Genomic DNA, 14,959 nt, shown 5'->3' on the forward strand with positions numbered 1-14,959 from the left:
GAGGGTCAACAGGTGGTGGTTCGAACCCCTGGTGGGGGAGAACTGATTCCATGGAGGGGGTACCATGATCGGGTCATTATTTTGTTCTGCTGCCAAGGATCGACAATATATTCAACATGGTTGTATGGGTTCTTGCCTATGTGGTTGATACTCGGGTTGGGAAGCAGACTTCGGTTTCAGATGTGCCGATTGTAAGAGAGTTTGCTGATATGTTTCTGTAGGAGTTAGCCGGTGTGCCTCCCGAGAGGCAGGTTGAGTTCCAGATTGATTTAGTTCCAGGTGTGGCTCCGATTGCCAGAGCACCATACTGATTGGCACTGCCTGAGATACATGAGTTGTCCTCTCAGCTTCAGGAGGTCAGGGTATCATCGGGTGAGGGTTAGAGGGGAGGACATGGAGAAGAACGTGTTTCAGACTCGTTATGGTCATTACGAGTTCGTGGTGATACTGTTTGGGCTCACCAATGCGTCTGCGTAATTTATGGATTTGATGAATCGAGTGTGCAGGCTAATGTTCGATCGATCAGTTATTGTTTTCATTGATGATATATTGGTGTATTCCAAGACTAGGGAGCAGTATGAGGAGCACCTTCGGGAGATTCTAGGGGTTTTGAGGCGAGAACAGTTGTATGCCAAGTTCTCGAAGTGTGAGTTTTGGTTACGAGAGGTCCAATTCTTGGGGCATCTTGTAAACCAGGATGGTATTTTGGTCGATCCAGCCAAGATCGAGGTGATTATGCAGTAGGATGTCCCGAAGTCTCCTTCTGATTTCAGGAGTTTCTTGGGATTAGTAGAGTATTATTAGATATTTATTCATGATTTCTACAATATTGCAGTACCCCTCACTCGTCTGACGAGGAAGGGCGTGGATTTCTGATGGGGACCTAAGCAGCATGCTGCATTTGTTGACCCTCCCGGAGGGTGTTGAGGATTTTGTGGTATTTTGTGATGCCTCCATCACTGGTCTGAGAGCGATGCTTATGCAGCGTGGGAGAGTTATTGCTTATGCTTCTCGGCAGCTAAGTCGCATGAGGTCTGTTATCCGACTCATGATTTGGAGTTGGGAGCAGTAGTGTTTGCTCTCAAGATTTGGCAGCATTACTTGTATGGGGTCTGGTGTACTTATTGCATGGATCACAAGAGTTTTAGATATCTCATGGATCAACTGAACCTTAATATGAGACAGTGTTGGTGGCTTGACGTGGTCAAGGATTATGACTGCGAAATTCTATATCACCCCGGGAAAGCGAATGTGGTCGCTGATGCTTTGAGCCGCAAGACGGCTAATTCTGCTGATGGGAGTCTATGTATGAGAATATCGATTGATTGTTCGCTTCTTGATCTGATTAGGGAGGCTCAGGCTGAGGGAGTCAAGAAGGAGAATTGGAAACCGGAGAGACTCAGGGGTGAGGTTGACAGGTTCGCTACTGACATCCATGGGTTATTGACCCGGTATTGTAACACCCGTAAATTTGGGCTAGGCAATAAAGTTATTATAAGCCATAATATGACTTTTAAATAAGAGATTTTTTAGGATAAATAATCTTAACCGAGTTATAGTATATGTTGTAAATAGTGAGTCGGAGATAGGTTACTTAATAGCCCTAGTGATCTGAACGAAAGTCATAGAATTAGGAAAATAGAATTTATGCATACATGGAACGTCCAAATCTGACTTCAATAGAGGAATTATGATTTTTCTAAGATTTCAGCGTAGCAGTGTGGGCACAAAAATCGAGTTTTAGATCGGTTGATTTTTGGCCAAAACAATTTAAACGAGAATTGAAGGTATCGTTAATAGGATTTTTCAAAAATATAAAAACCATCGAAAACGGATGCCGGATGTGAGAGATATGCATTTTATACGGGATTTAACAGGTAAGCATGTGTAAATAAAATGAAGTCAAAACTAGCCGAATGATTCTAAAGGAAAGTTGTAGATCTCGTCGAGAGCTTTCTGTGGATATAAAGAACATAAAAAATGGAGCTCGTATAAAGGAGATACACAATTTCAAAATTTTGAAAATCGAAACGAGCAACGCGACACGTGAAGTCAGCCACGCGGCTCCAGCCGAGGAGTGACACGTGTTAGCTAACCGATGGATCGACGTGTTTGAAGTGTGCGGCGCACACCCCTTAGGGTCGGCACACATATGCGTTTTTGGCCCTATAAATAACCAACAGTCCCACATTCATTCCACACACTCTTACAACCACTCTCTCTTGATTATCCCTCTTGTAAACCCATTTTTCCTTCATTCTAACCTACGGCAAAGCGCTGCGATACTCTTGTGTGTTCAGCTTGATGTAATCTTCAAGTAGGAAGGCCCTGAGTCAGTATTCTGCCAGTTTAGATCCTGAATCTCGTCTATAGTACTCTGTAAGTGAGCTACACTTACTCCGCTCTCTAGTAATTTATAATTATAGTCATAGTCGTTGTTATGAACCTATAATTAAGATTTATTAGTGATTACAAGTCATATACTGATTGACGTACTTACGAGAGAGGTGTCCAGAATGGTCATGTTGGCTTGCTTGTTGGATTTCAGGAAAGTTATATGCCGGAATGATCTTGCCTCCCAACTGTCCTGCCTGTCTGATCCTTGCTTGTTAGATCTTGATGTAGACAGTGGGATTAGTGAGGATCTAGACTATAGTTAAGTCAATAGGATCATTAGACTAAAACTCTGTATTGATCATACTTAAGTCACGTCAAGGAAATATCTAGGGTGTTAAAGCGAAACGCTATCTTAACTTTGAGTCACCTACCTTTGTCAAGTGAGTGCATAGTTACTTTTATCTTACACATATATATCAAGTATTAAATTTGCCTTAATGCTATATGTACTTATTATCTGAGTTCCAGATATCCGTTTTATATGAGATAATGATTTTTCCTCAAATATCATATATGTATTTTTACCTTATTCATAATGTATTGGGCAGGACGGGTAGAAAGAGATAAGAGAAATGAGATATTAGTTAGTGCCTATAAGAGGAGGGATATTGGTGAGAGACCGTGAGAGAAAAGAGATAATGATGAGAAACCATACCAAAGATAGAATAGTGGTGAGAGATCATGCCAGATTTAGGGTAAAGAGATCATGCCCGAAAGAGATCAGTCATCAAGCAGAGTATTAATAATGACCATAGACTATTCTAGACAGTCTAGTGGAACGCTAGCATACTTACAATCTGTAAGTGTTAATGAAATCACATAAACCGAGAGTATGGATTGTGGAATTCATTTGAGTACTCTATTCTTCCATTTTGACATAAAATGCTAATCCCGTAAGTAGAATTGTCAGTAATCCTTAGGGTAGAACACTTGAGAGAAATCCTATAGGATACATATATATATATATATATATATATATATATATATATATATATATATATATATATATATATATATATATATATATAGAGAGAGAGAGAGAGAGAGAGAGTAACGACAATGGGTAACTGGATTATTTGTTTGGTGTGAATTATAAAAGAGATAAATTATATTATTGTGGGCTGAAAACCCTATGTACTCACCAGGATTCCCAGCCTGACCCACTCAGTTGACTGTATCACAGGTAATTACATATATTATGATATATGTATCCGATAAGAGATTCAAGGAGACATAGGGCATTAGTATAAAAAGATGTTGTAAGTCTTCGTTTATGCTTATGCTTCTTTTATTGACGATGGCATCCCGAGTTTTTAATAAATCAGTGAAAAACATTCCTTTGGGAGTATTTAATGGGACAAATTCCACATTTGTAAATTAAAACTTTGATTTTAAAATAAGCATAAACTGGTCTTTTCTGGTCGTGAAATGGGGTTGTCAGAGTTGGTATCAGAGCATTAGTTTAAGCGAACTAGGAGTAAGTATTTATTTCTACACTTAAACTTAGAATGTTAAGCAATGATCTTGAGTATAGTGTCTAGTATATTTTAGGCAGTACACCTGAATAGACACGAGCACTAGCTTACTTTAGGACAGATGCCTAATTTGCTTCTATGTGCTAAATGATTTATACATGTTATAGCTATAATTTGCCTTAGGATGCTATAGGATGCCTTTAGATGCTGTAGGATGTTTGGATCTATGGTCTATTGCCGATCGGATCTGGAAATTTTATGTGTTCAGATTTCTAAATGTTTAATTGCGGTATTAGAACTGGCATATAGCTTTTCGAAGTAATAAGGAGGTTTATACGACTCTCTTCCCTATCTATATTCTCGTTACTATGCACTGAATGCCTGCTTCGGTGTATAGAATGTCATGGTGAGGACACGTAGTCAACTAGGAAACGATAACAAGAGTCGTCAGCCTGAACCCAGAGCAGTTGAGTGTGTGCCTGAAGCAGTGCCAATAGTTGAACCTGTAACAATGGAAATGTTTAGGGCTTTGTTAGCCGAGCAAAGAGAGGAGATGAGGCAACTGATCAAGGAGAATGGGAGAGAGCCTACTGCACTAGTTATACATCGTGATCTTGAAGAGGATCCATCGGAATAAGGAAACTAAAGTAGAACTGTTAGTCGTGTTAAACCCCAGGTAGTAGGGAGAAACCACCCTAATGGAGGAGGTGGAAAGGACGGTCATAAGTATAAGGACTTCATGAGTGCCAAACCATCAATAGAGGTTATGGATTAGATCTGTGAGATGTAGATGGTGTTTGATAGTTGCAACTGCAGCGATAGACAGAAGACAATCTTTATTGTCAGGCAACTAAAGACTGGGGTGTTGAGTTGGTGGAAGCTATTGGCTGATATGATGCCCAAAGGTGAGGCTATCAAGATTTCGTGGGAGAAATTTTTGGAGCAGTTAAAGAGGCAGTACTACTCATAAATAGATCTATTGGAGATGAAGAACGAGTTACAAAACTTGAAGAAGGGAAAATTGAGCGTCACTAAGTACGTCATTGCATTCACAGAGAAAATGAAGCTATTTCCCTACTTGGTGCCCACTGAACTCTCCAAGATTGAGAGATTTTCTAATGCGTTACCAACGGACTTTGGTCAAACGGTGAAGATGGAAACCACTCTGAAGGAAGCTGACAGAGCAGCTAAGAACGTAGAGACCCAGATTAGAGAGAAGCGTCTGGAAAAGGTGGAGGTTGGAGAGAAAAGGAAGTTGGAGGGATCCTCAAGACCCAATAAGATGGGTAAGTCCTCAAAGTCTAAAGATCAGAATCCTGGAAGTGACACGGCAAGGTGGTGCAACAAGTGCAAAAAGAAGCACTTTGGAGAATGCATTGAAGGAGTGACCTGTTACAGGTGTGGGAAAAATGGTCACTATGCTAATGAATGCATGGCCAAGAAGGAAGTCTGCTTCAAGTGTGGTGAAGAAGGACAAATCAAGCAAGACTACCCGAAGAAGGAGGGAACTGCAAGGCCGAATGCCCCACTAAAGGCAAGAGGGAGGGCATATTTTGTGGGACTTGATGAAGCAACAAGAGGGCGAGAGTTTGGAGCTGCTTATTTAGAGTACTTGGGGGAGGGAGATAAATAATTAGGATTATCCTATATAGGCTAATGAATATGGAAAACTCAAATAAATGTTGTAATCGTTTTCAAGAAATAATATAATTTCCTAAATTATGTTATGTGTTTTTTGTGCGAATTCGTTTTTCCCAAAACTTAGTGGACTGCTATACAATACTTGAGACAATTATGAGTAGGTGTGAAAGCAGTAGAGGCCTATACTACCAGAAGCATAGGACTTGCACTTGAATCAAGGAAATTCACAAGGTTGCTAAAATCTGGTAGTTGACTTGTTTTGTTCATTTCCATCATTACCTTTGTTTCAGTGATGATTCATGTTCCGAACCTAGTGGTCATATCAAATCAAGTCCGACTAATCTATGAGGAACGTTCGACATAATATCCAACTTTAGTCAAATATTAAAGTAGTAAAGGATCGATGCGATCGATAGACAAATCACAGTCGTCAAGATAAAGTAGCCGGAAGCTAGGAAAGCTACCTACAAAGATGTGGTAGTACCACATTAGAACATGAAGGAAGGTACCTTCAAGAGTAGGCATTGGACTCTTAGAGACAAGAGTCAAGAAATCGGAGAACGTAATCATCCTAAGGGGGAGAAAATTGTAACACCTATAAATTTGGGCTAGGTAATAAAGTTATTATAAGCCATAATTATGACTTTTAAATAAGAGATTGTTTAGGATAAATAATCTTAGTTGAGTTATAGTATATGTCGTAAATAGTGAGTAGGAGATAGGTTACTTATTAGCCCTAGTGATCTAAATGAAAGTCATAGTATTAGGAAAATCTAATTTGTGCATACAGGGAACGTCCAAATCTGACTTCAATAGAAGAAGTTATGATTTTTGTAAGATTTCAGTGTAGCAGTGTACCCACAAAAATCGAGTTTTAGATCGGTTGAATTTTAGCCAAAACAATCTAAACGAGGATTTAAGGTCTTGTTAATAGGATTCCAAAAATATAAAACCATCGAAAACGGACGCAGGATGTGAGAGATATGCGATTTATACGGGCTTTAATAGGCTAAGCCCGTGTAAATAAAATGAAGTCAAAACTAGCTGACAGAGTCTAAAGGAAAGTTATAGATCTTTTCGAGAGCCTTCTGTGGATATAAAGAACGTTGAAAATGGAGTTCGCATGAAGGAGATACACAATTTCTAAATTCTGAAAATCGGCACGCGCAGCGCGACACGCGTAGCTTGAGCGCGAAGTCGGCCACGCTGCTCCGGCCGATGAGTGACACATGTCATCTAACCGATGCATCGACGTGTTTGAAGTGCGCTACGTGCAACCCTTAGGGTCCGCGTGCATATGTGTTTTTGGCCATATAAATAACCAACATTCCCTCATTCATTCCACACACTCTTATAGCCACTCTCTCTCGATTATCCCTCCTGTAAACCTATTTTTCCTTCGTTCTAGCTTGCGGTGAAGCCCTGCGACACTCTTGTGTGTTCAGTTTGATGTAATCTTCAAGTAGGAAGGCCATGAGTCAGTATTCTTCCCGTTTAGATCCCGATTCTCGTATATAGTACTCTGTAAGTGAGCTACACTTACTCTGCTCTCTCGTAATTTATAATTATAGTCATAGTCGTATTTATGAACCTATAATTAAAATTTATCAGTGATTACAAGTCATATACTGATTGATGTACTTACGAGAGAGGTGTCTAGAATGGTCATATTGGCTTGGTTGTTGGATTTCAGAAAAGCTATATGCCGAAATGATCCTGTCTCCCAACTGTCATGCCTGTCTGATCCTTGCTTGTTAGATCTTGATATAGACTGTAGGATTAGTAAGGATCTAGACTATAGTTAAGTCACCGGGATCATTAGACTAAACCTCTGTATTGATCATAATAAAGTCACATCAAGGAAATATCTAGGGTGTTAAAGCGAAGCGCTATCTTAACTTTGAGTCACCTACCTCTGTCAAGTGAGTGCATAGTTACTTTATCTTACACATAGATATCAAGTATTTAATATGCCTTAATGCTATATGTGCTTATTATCTGAGTTCCTGATATATGTGTTATATGTAGATGGTGTTTGATAGTTGCAACTGCAGCGATAGACAGAAGACAATCTTTGTTGTCAGGCAACTAAAGACTGGGGTGTTGAGTTGGTGGAAGCTATTGGCTGATATGATGCCCAAAGGTGAGGCTATCAAGATTTCGTGGGAGAAATTTTTGGAGCAGTTAAAGAGGCAGTACTACTCATAAATAGATCTATTGGAGATGAAGAACGAGTTACAAAACTTGAAGAAGGGAAAATTGAGCGTCACTAAGTACGTCATTGCATTCACAGAGAAAATGAAGCTATTTCCCTACTTGGTGCCCACTGAACTCTCCAAGATTGAGAGATTTTCTAATGCGTTACCAACGGACTTTGGTCAAACGGTGAAGATGGAAACCACTCTGAAGGAAGCTGACAGAGCAGCTAAGAACGTAGAGACCCAGATTAGAGAGAAGCGTCTGGAAAAGGTGGAGGTTGGAGAGAAAAGGAAGTTGGAGGGATCCTCAAGACCCAATAAGATGGGTAAGTCCTCAAAGTCTAAAGATCAGAATCCTGGAAGTGACACGGCAAGGTGGTGCAACAAGTGCAAAAAGAAGCACTTTGGAGAATGCATTGAAGGAGTGACCTGTTACAGGTGTGGGAAAAATGGTCACTATGCTAATGAATGCATGGCCAAGAAGGAAGTCTGCTTCAAGTGTGGTGAAGAAGGACAAATCAAGCAAGACTACCCGAAGAAGGAGGGAACTGCAAGGCCGAATGCCCCACTAAAGGCAAGAGGGAGGGCATATTTTGTGGGACTTGATGAAGCAACAAGAGGGCGAGAGTTTGGAGCTGCTTATTTAGAGTACTTGGGGGAGGGAGATAAATAATTAGGATTATCCTATATAGGCTAATGAATATGGAAAACTCAAATAAATGTTGTAATCGTTTTCAAGAAATAATATAATTTCCTAAATTATGTTATGTGTTTTTTGTGCGAATTCGTTTTTCCCAAAACTTAGTGGACTGCGATACAATACTTGAGACAATTATGAGTAGGTGTGAAAGCAGTAGAGGCCTATACTACCGGAAGCATAGGACTTGCACTTGAATCAAGGAAATTCACAAGGTTGCTAAAATCTGGTAGTTGACTTGTTTTGTTCATTTCCATCATTACCTTTGTTTCAGTGATGATTCATGTTCCGAACCTAGTGGTCATATCAAATCAAGTCCGACTAATCTATGAGGAACGTTCGACATAATATCCAACTTTAGTCAAATATTAAAGTAGTAAAGGATCGATGCGATCGATAGACAAATCACAGTCGTCAAGATAAAGTAGCCGGAAGCTAGGAAAGCTACCTACAAAGATGTGGTAGTACCACATTAGAACATGAAGGAAGGTACCTTCAAGAGTAGGCATTGGACTCTTAGAGACAAGAGTCAAGAAATCGGAGAACGTAATCATCCTAAGGGGGAGAAAATTGTAACACCTATAAATTTGGGCTAGGTAATAAAGTTATTATAAGCCATAATTATGACTTTTAAATAAGAGATTGTTTAGGATAAATAATCTTAGTTGAGTTATAGTATATGTCGTAAATAGTGAGTAGGAGATAGGTTACTTATTAGCCCTAGTGATCTAAATGAAAGTCATAGTATTAGGAAAATCTAATTTGTGCATACAGGGAACGTCCAAATCTGACTTCAATAGAAGAAGTTATGATTTTTGTAAGATTTCAGTGTAGCAGTGTACCCACAAAAATCGAGTTTTAGATCGGTTGAATTTTAGCCAAAACAATCTAAACGAGGATTTAAGGTCTTGTTAATAGGATTCCAAAAATATAAAACCATCGAAAACGGACGCAGGATGTGAGAGATATGCGATTTATACGGGCTTTAATAGGCTAAGCCCGTGTAAATAAAATGAAGTCAAAACTAGCTGACAGAGTCTAAAGGAAAGTTATAGATCTTTTCGAGAGCCTTCTGTGGATATAAAGAACGTTGAAAATGGAGTTCGCATGAAGGAGATACACAATTTCTAAATTCTGAAAATCGGCACGCGCAGCGCGACACGCGTAGCTTGAGCGCGAAGTCGGCCACGCTGCTCCGGCCGATGAGTGACACATGTCATCTAACCGATGCATCGACGTGTTTGAAGTGCGCTACGTGCAACCCTTAGGGTCCGCGTGCATATGTGTTTTTGGCCATATAAATAACCAACATTCCCTCATTCATTCCACACACTCTTATAGCCACTCTCTCTCGATTATCCCTCCTGTAAACCTATTTTTCCTTCGTTCTAGCTTGCGGTGAAGCCCTGCGACACTCTTGTGTGTTCAGTTTGATGTAATCTTCAAGTAGGAAGGCCATGAGTCAGTATTCTTCCCGTTTAGATCCCGATTCTCGTATATAGTACTCTGTAAGTGAGCTACACTTACTCTGCTCTCTCGTAATTTATAATTATAGTCATAGTCGTATTTATGAACCTATAATTAAAATTTATCAGTGATTACAAGTCATATACTGATTGATGTACTTACGAGAGAGGTGTCTAGAATGGTCATATTGGCTTGGTTGTTGGATTTCAGAAAAGCTATATGCCGAAATGATCCTGTCTCCCAACTGTCCTGCCTGTCTGATCCTTGCTTGTTAGATCTTGATATAGACTGTAGGATTAGTAAGGATCTAGACTATAGTTAAGTCACCGGGATCATTAGGCTAAACCTCTGTATTGATCATAATAAAGTCACATCAAGGAAATATCTAGGGTGTTAAAGCGAAGCGCTATCTTAACTTTGAGTCACCTACCTCTGTCAAGTGAGTGCATAGTTACTTTATCTTACACATAGATATCAAGTATTTAATTTGCCTTAATGCTATATGTGCTTATTATCTGAGTTCCTGATATATGTGTTATATGAGATAATCATTTTTCCTAAAATATAATATATGTATTTTTACCTTACTCATAATGTATTAGGTAGGCCGGGTAGAAAGTGATAAGAGAAATGAGATATTAGTTAGGGCCTATAAGAGGAGGGATATTTGTGAGAGACCATGAGGGAAAAGAGATAGTGGTGAGAAACCATACCAACGATAGAATAGTGGTGAGAGATCATGCCAGAGTTAGGGAAAAGAGATCAAGCCCGAAAGAGATCAGTCATCAAGCAGAGTATTGATGATGACCACACACTATTCTAGACAGTCCAGTGGAACACCTGAGAGAAATCCTATAGGTTAGATAGATAGAGAGATAAAGAGAGAGAGAGAGAGAGAGAGAGAGAGAGAAAGAGAGAGAGAGAGAGAGAGAGAGAGAGAGAGAGTAACAGGAATGGGTAATTGGGTTAATTGTTTGGTGTGAATTATAAAAGAGATAAATTATATTATTGTGGGCTAAAAACCCTATGTACTCACCAGGATTCCCAGCCTAACCATTCAGTCGATCGTATCATAGGTAATTACATATATGGTGATATATGTATCCGATAAGAGATTCAAGGAGACATAGGGCATTAGTATAAATAGATGTTGTAAGTCTTCATTTATGCTTATGCTTCTTGTATCGACGATGACATCCCAAGTTTTTAATAAATCAATAAAAAACATTCCCTCGGGAATATTTAATGGGACAAATTCCGTATTTGTAAATTAAAACTATGATTTTAAAATAAGAATAAACTGGTCTTTTCTGGCCATGAAAATGGGGATGTCACATGTATGGACGGGTTTGGGTGCCTGACTTTAGTGGTATCAGACAGACAATACTGGAGGAGGCGCACAAGTACATGTTCTCTATACACCCTGTAGCCACCAAGATGTATCAGTATTTGAGGCTTATTTATTAGTGGTCGTGTATGAAGAGGGAGACAACCTGGTATGTTGAGAGGTGCATAACCTGTCGGATGGTCAATGATGAGAACCAGAGGCCGCATGGCAGATGCAGCCATTGGAGGTTCCCATGTAGAAATGGGAACATATCACTATGGATTTCATCACCAAGTTACCTCGGATGGCTAAGGGATTCGACGCGATATGGGTTACCGTGGACCGTTTGAGCAAGAGCACTGACTTTCTTGCCATTCGAGAGAGTTCTTCGGCCGAGAAATTGGCCGGTTTGTATGTGCGAAAGATTGTTGCTCGACATGGTATTGCAGTCTCCATTGTATATGATCGAGATGTTCGGTTCACATCTCGTTTTTGGCAGAAGTTCCATGAGGAACTGGGTACGAGGTTGCATCTTAGCACTGCTTATCATCCGCAGACTGACGGTCAGAGTGATCGGACCATTCAAATACTCGAGGACATGTTGAGAGCCTGTTTAATATATTTTGGTGGGAGTTGGGACTCCTACCTTCCCTTGGCTGAGTATTCTTGCAACAACAACTATCACTCTAGTATCGGTGCACCGCTTTTCGAGCTCCTCTATGGGAGGAAGTGTCATACACCAGTATGTTGGGGGAAAGATTGGTCATATGGTCATGGGAAGGAATGAGGTAGTCCTTCAGAAGACATAGCTTATTCAGCAGATTAGACAGAGGTTGCAGTCAGCTTAGAGTCGGAAGAAGATTTATGCCGACAAGCGTCGATCTGAGTTGGAGTTTCAGGTCGGTGACATGGTTTTGCTAAATGTATCACCCTAGAATGGTGTAATACGCTTCAGGAAGACGGAAAAGTTGGTGCCCCGGTATATTGGGCCATTTCGGGTGATTGCCAAGGTTGGCAATGTAGCTTATACATTGGATTTTCCTAAGGAGGTCAGACAGATTCACAACACCTTCCATGTTTCACAGCTACGGAAGTGTGTGGCTGATGATTTAATGATTATTCCTTTGGATGATGTTCAGGTTGATGATCATCTGAATTACATTGAGAGACTAATGGCGATTTTATATCGGAAGATGAAGGCCTTGCGCAACAAGGTGGTATCTTCGATTAAGGTCCAGTGGCAGCATCGGAAGAGTTCTGAGTGGACCTGGGAATCCAAGGCAGAGATGAGGGAGCATTACCCAGAGTTGTTTACAGTAGCGGACTTCGAGGATGAAGTCTGGTTCAAGTAGGCGAGAATTGTAACATTCGGAGTCTTGGAGTTACTTTAATTTATTATTATTTTTTTAAATATTGGGCAGTGTCACGTTGTGGTGAAGGAATCATGCGATGTGGCAATGGTCGTTGTATTGCGGGTTTTAAATGGCCACCACGGCGTGACAGTTGTTTAATGAGAAACCCTAATTTTCGGTGTTTGCGCCATATTTAAGGGAATGTGAGGGCTAGGGTTGCTCACCCTCAGCCTCCATCACACTTTCTCAGCCTCCAATCAAACCCTAACCTCCATTTTTCTCTCTAAGACTTTTGTGTTGATTTTTGGGGATATAAGAAGAAGTAGGTGACTTCTAGGCCTGGATTCAACAATCAACTCTTCTCATCATCTTCTTGTACATCTTCTGGACTCTTGTAAGTCCCCAAGTTCCAAGCTTTTTCGTTTAAAATGCATAGATCTAGGTTTCTATGCCTTAATCTTCATATCCATGATTATTGGGTGGTGAGATCTCATAAAGTTTGCAACTTTATGAATCTCCAGGTCATTTTAGACCTTAGATGTTTTGGATATGGAATAAAATTGTGTTTTAGCATCATGCATGGAAGATTTGGCCAAAAACCCTCATTTTGACCAAATAGAGTCCAAGACATGCATTGGACATGCATATCTAGAAAGTAAGGATTTTTATGTTGTTATTTGATGCTAGAAATGTTCTGGAAATGGGGATCTAGTTGTCTTCAAGAGAAAGTACTTAATGGGATAAGCCAAGCTTTGTGCTTGCCTTTTTAGGTCTAGAAATGGGGATATGTATCCCTTACAGAGTCTAAAGGGGTAAAGTTAGAAACTTTATCCACTTGGACCTTAGAATGGACCAGATTTGGGCTTTGGAGCTATTAAGATCAAGGAAATCAACTTAATCCATTAAGCTGATTGGGAGACCAGTGTCCACGACATGGCCAAGATCCCCACGATGTGGCGGTTGGACTAAGACTCGACTGTATTGTTATTTAGTAGCCATGACATGGCCAAGGATAGCCACGACACGACGACCTGTTGTAGTTGACTTTGACTTTGACCAAGTTTGACCTAAGGGCATTTTGAATATTTGGAGTGGTATTTGAGAATGGTCACTATTTGATGAATAGGTGATGGGTAGAGCTGAGATTCGGAGCAGAGACCTATTCAACTATTTGTTCAAACTGAGAGGTGAGTTTTCCTCACTGTTGTTGTGGGTCGAAGGCACCAATGTCGGCCCATTAGTTTTGTATCTTGGTATATGGAATATTGTTATACAGTAGTGCTTTGTAGATCTATCTATTAGTCTGTTGAATGGTTATATGATTATTTGTTGCTAGATATGTGTTATTTTTTTATGTACATGTCGACATAGTAGATGTGGTTGAGACTATTGCTTTCTGCTGACAGTCAATATACCGGGCAATCCGATCGAAAGGTTGTGGGCCAGGGGTAATTGAACCAGGAGGTTGTGGACCCATTATATATTGGGAATTCCAACCGAAAGGTTGTGGGCAGGGACATTCCAACCGAGAGGTTGTGGGCTGGGGGTAATCTAACCGAGAGGTTGTGGACCCGATACCTGTTGCTTATATGTTGTGTGTTAGTACTTTGGGGGAACTCACTAAGCTTTGGCTTACAATTTTAGTTTATTGTTTTAGGTACTTATGATGATCGTGGCAAGGCGAATGTGTGACCGTGCACATCCTTCAGTTTCATGTTATTTGGATTTTGGGATACTTTGATTGTGGAGATAAACTTTTGAAACAATGATTTTGTAAACAGTTATGGTTTTGGGTTATTTTTGAAAAGTTAAAAATTTGTTGTGAATTTTGGAATGTTACAACTCTGTAAGTTTTCCTCTGATGTTGGTTTTGTGTTCGTACTATAGTCTTTAACCTAACTACCACCCAACCTCCATACCTTATCTGGTAACAACCATCATCTAACACATATCTATCGGGAGTGAAAAGTGAACATTGATTGAAAGATTTAATGGAAATAAGTGAAAGAGGGATTAAGTATTTAAGTATCATTTAAAGTTCAGTTTTCACTCTTGATGAATGTGTGTTAGCCGATGGTTGTTACCAGGTAATGTATGGAGGTTGGGTGTTAGTTAAAAAGAACATTAGAGGAACTGTAAAACCCCGATCTAGGTATCAATTTAAAACACAATATTAGTGTGAGATCCTAATTAAATGATAAACACAAAACAATAAATACGAATCAAGAACACAAACACGAATCTTCAATGCACACTGATATTGATTAATAGTCGGGTACATAAGATCAAACGATTTCTCTCTAACTGTTAATGCTCTCTAAATCTCTCTCCGATAAAACCGAATGACTTATTCTCTCATTGAATGACTCTATTCACGGATGAAAATAACACATTATATACTAATA

This window comes from Lactuca virosa, chromosome 8, assembly GCF_052849685.1.
Source record: "Lactuca virosa cultivar CGN04683 chromosome 8, Lactuca_virosa_CGN04683_v6, whole genome shotgun sequence".
NCBI lineage: Eukaryota > Viridiplantae > Streptophyta > Magnoliopsida > Asterales > Asteraceae > Lactuca > Lactuca virosa.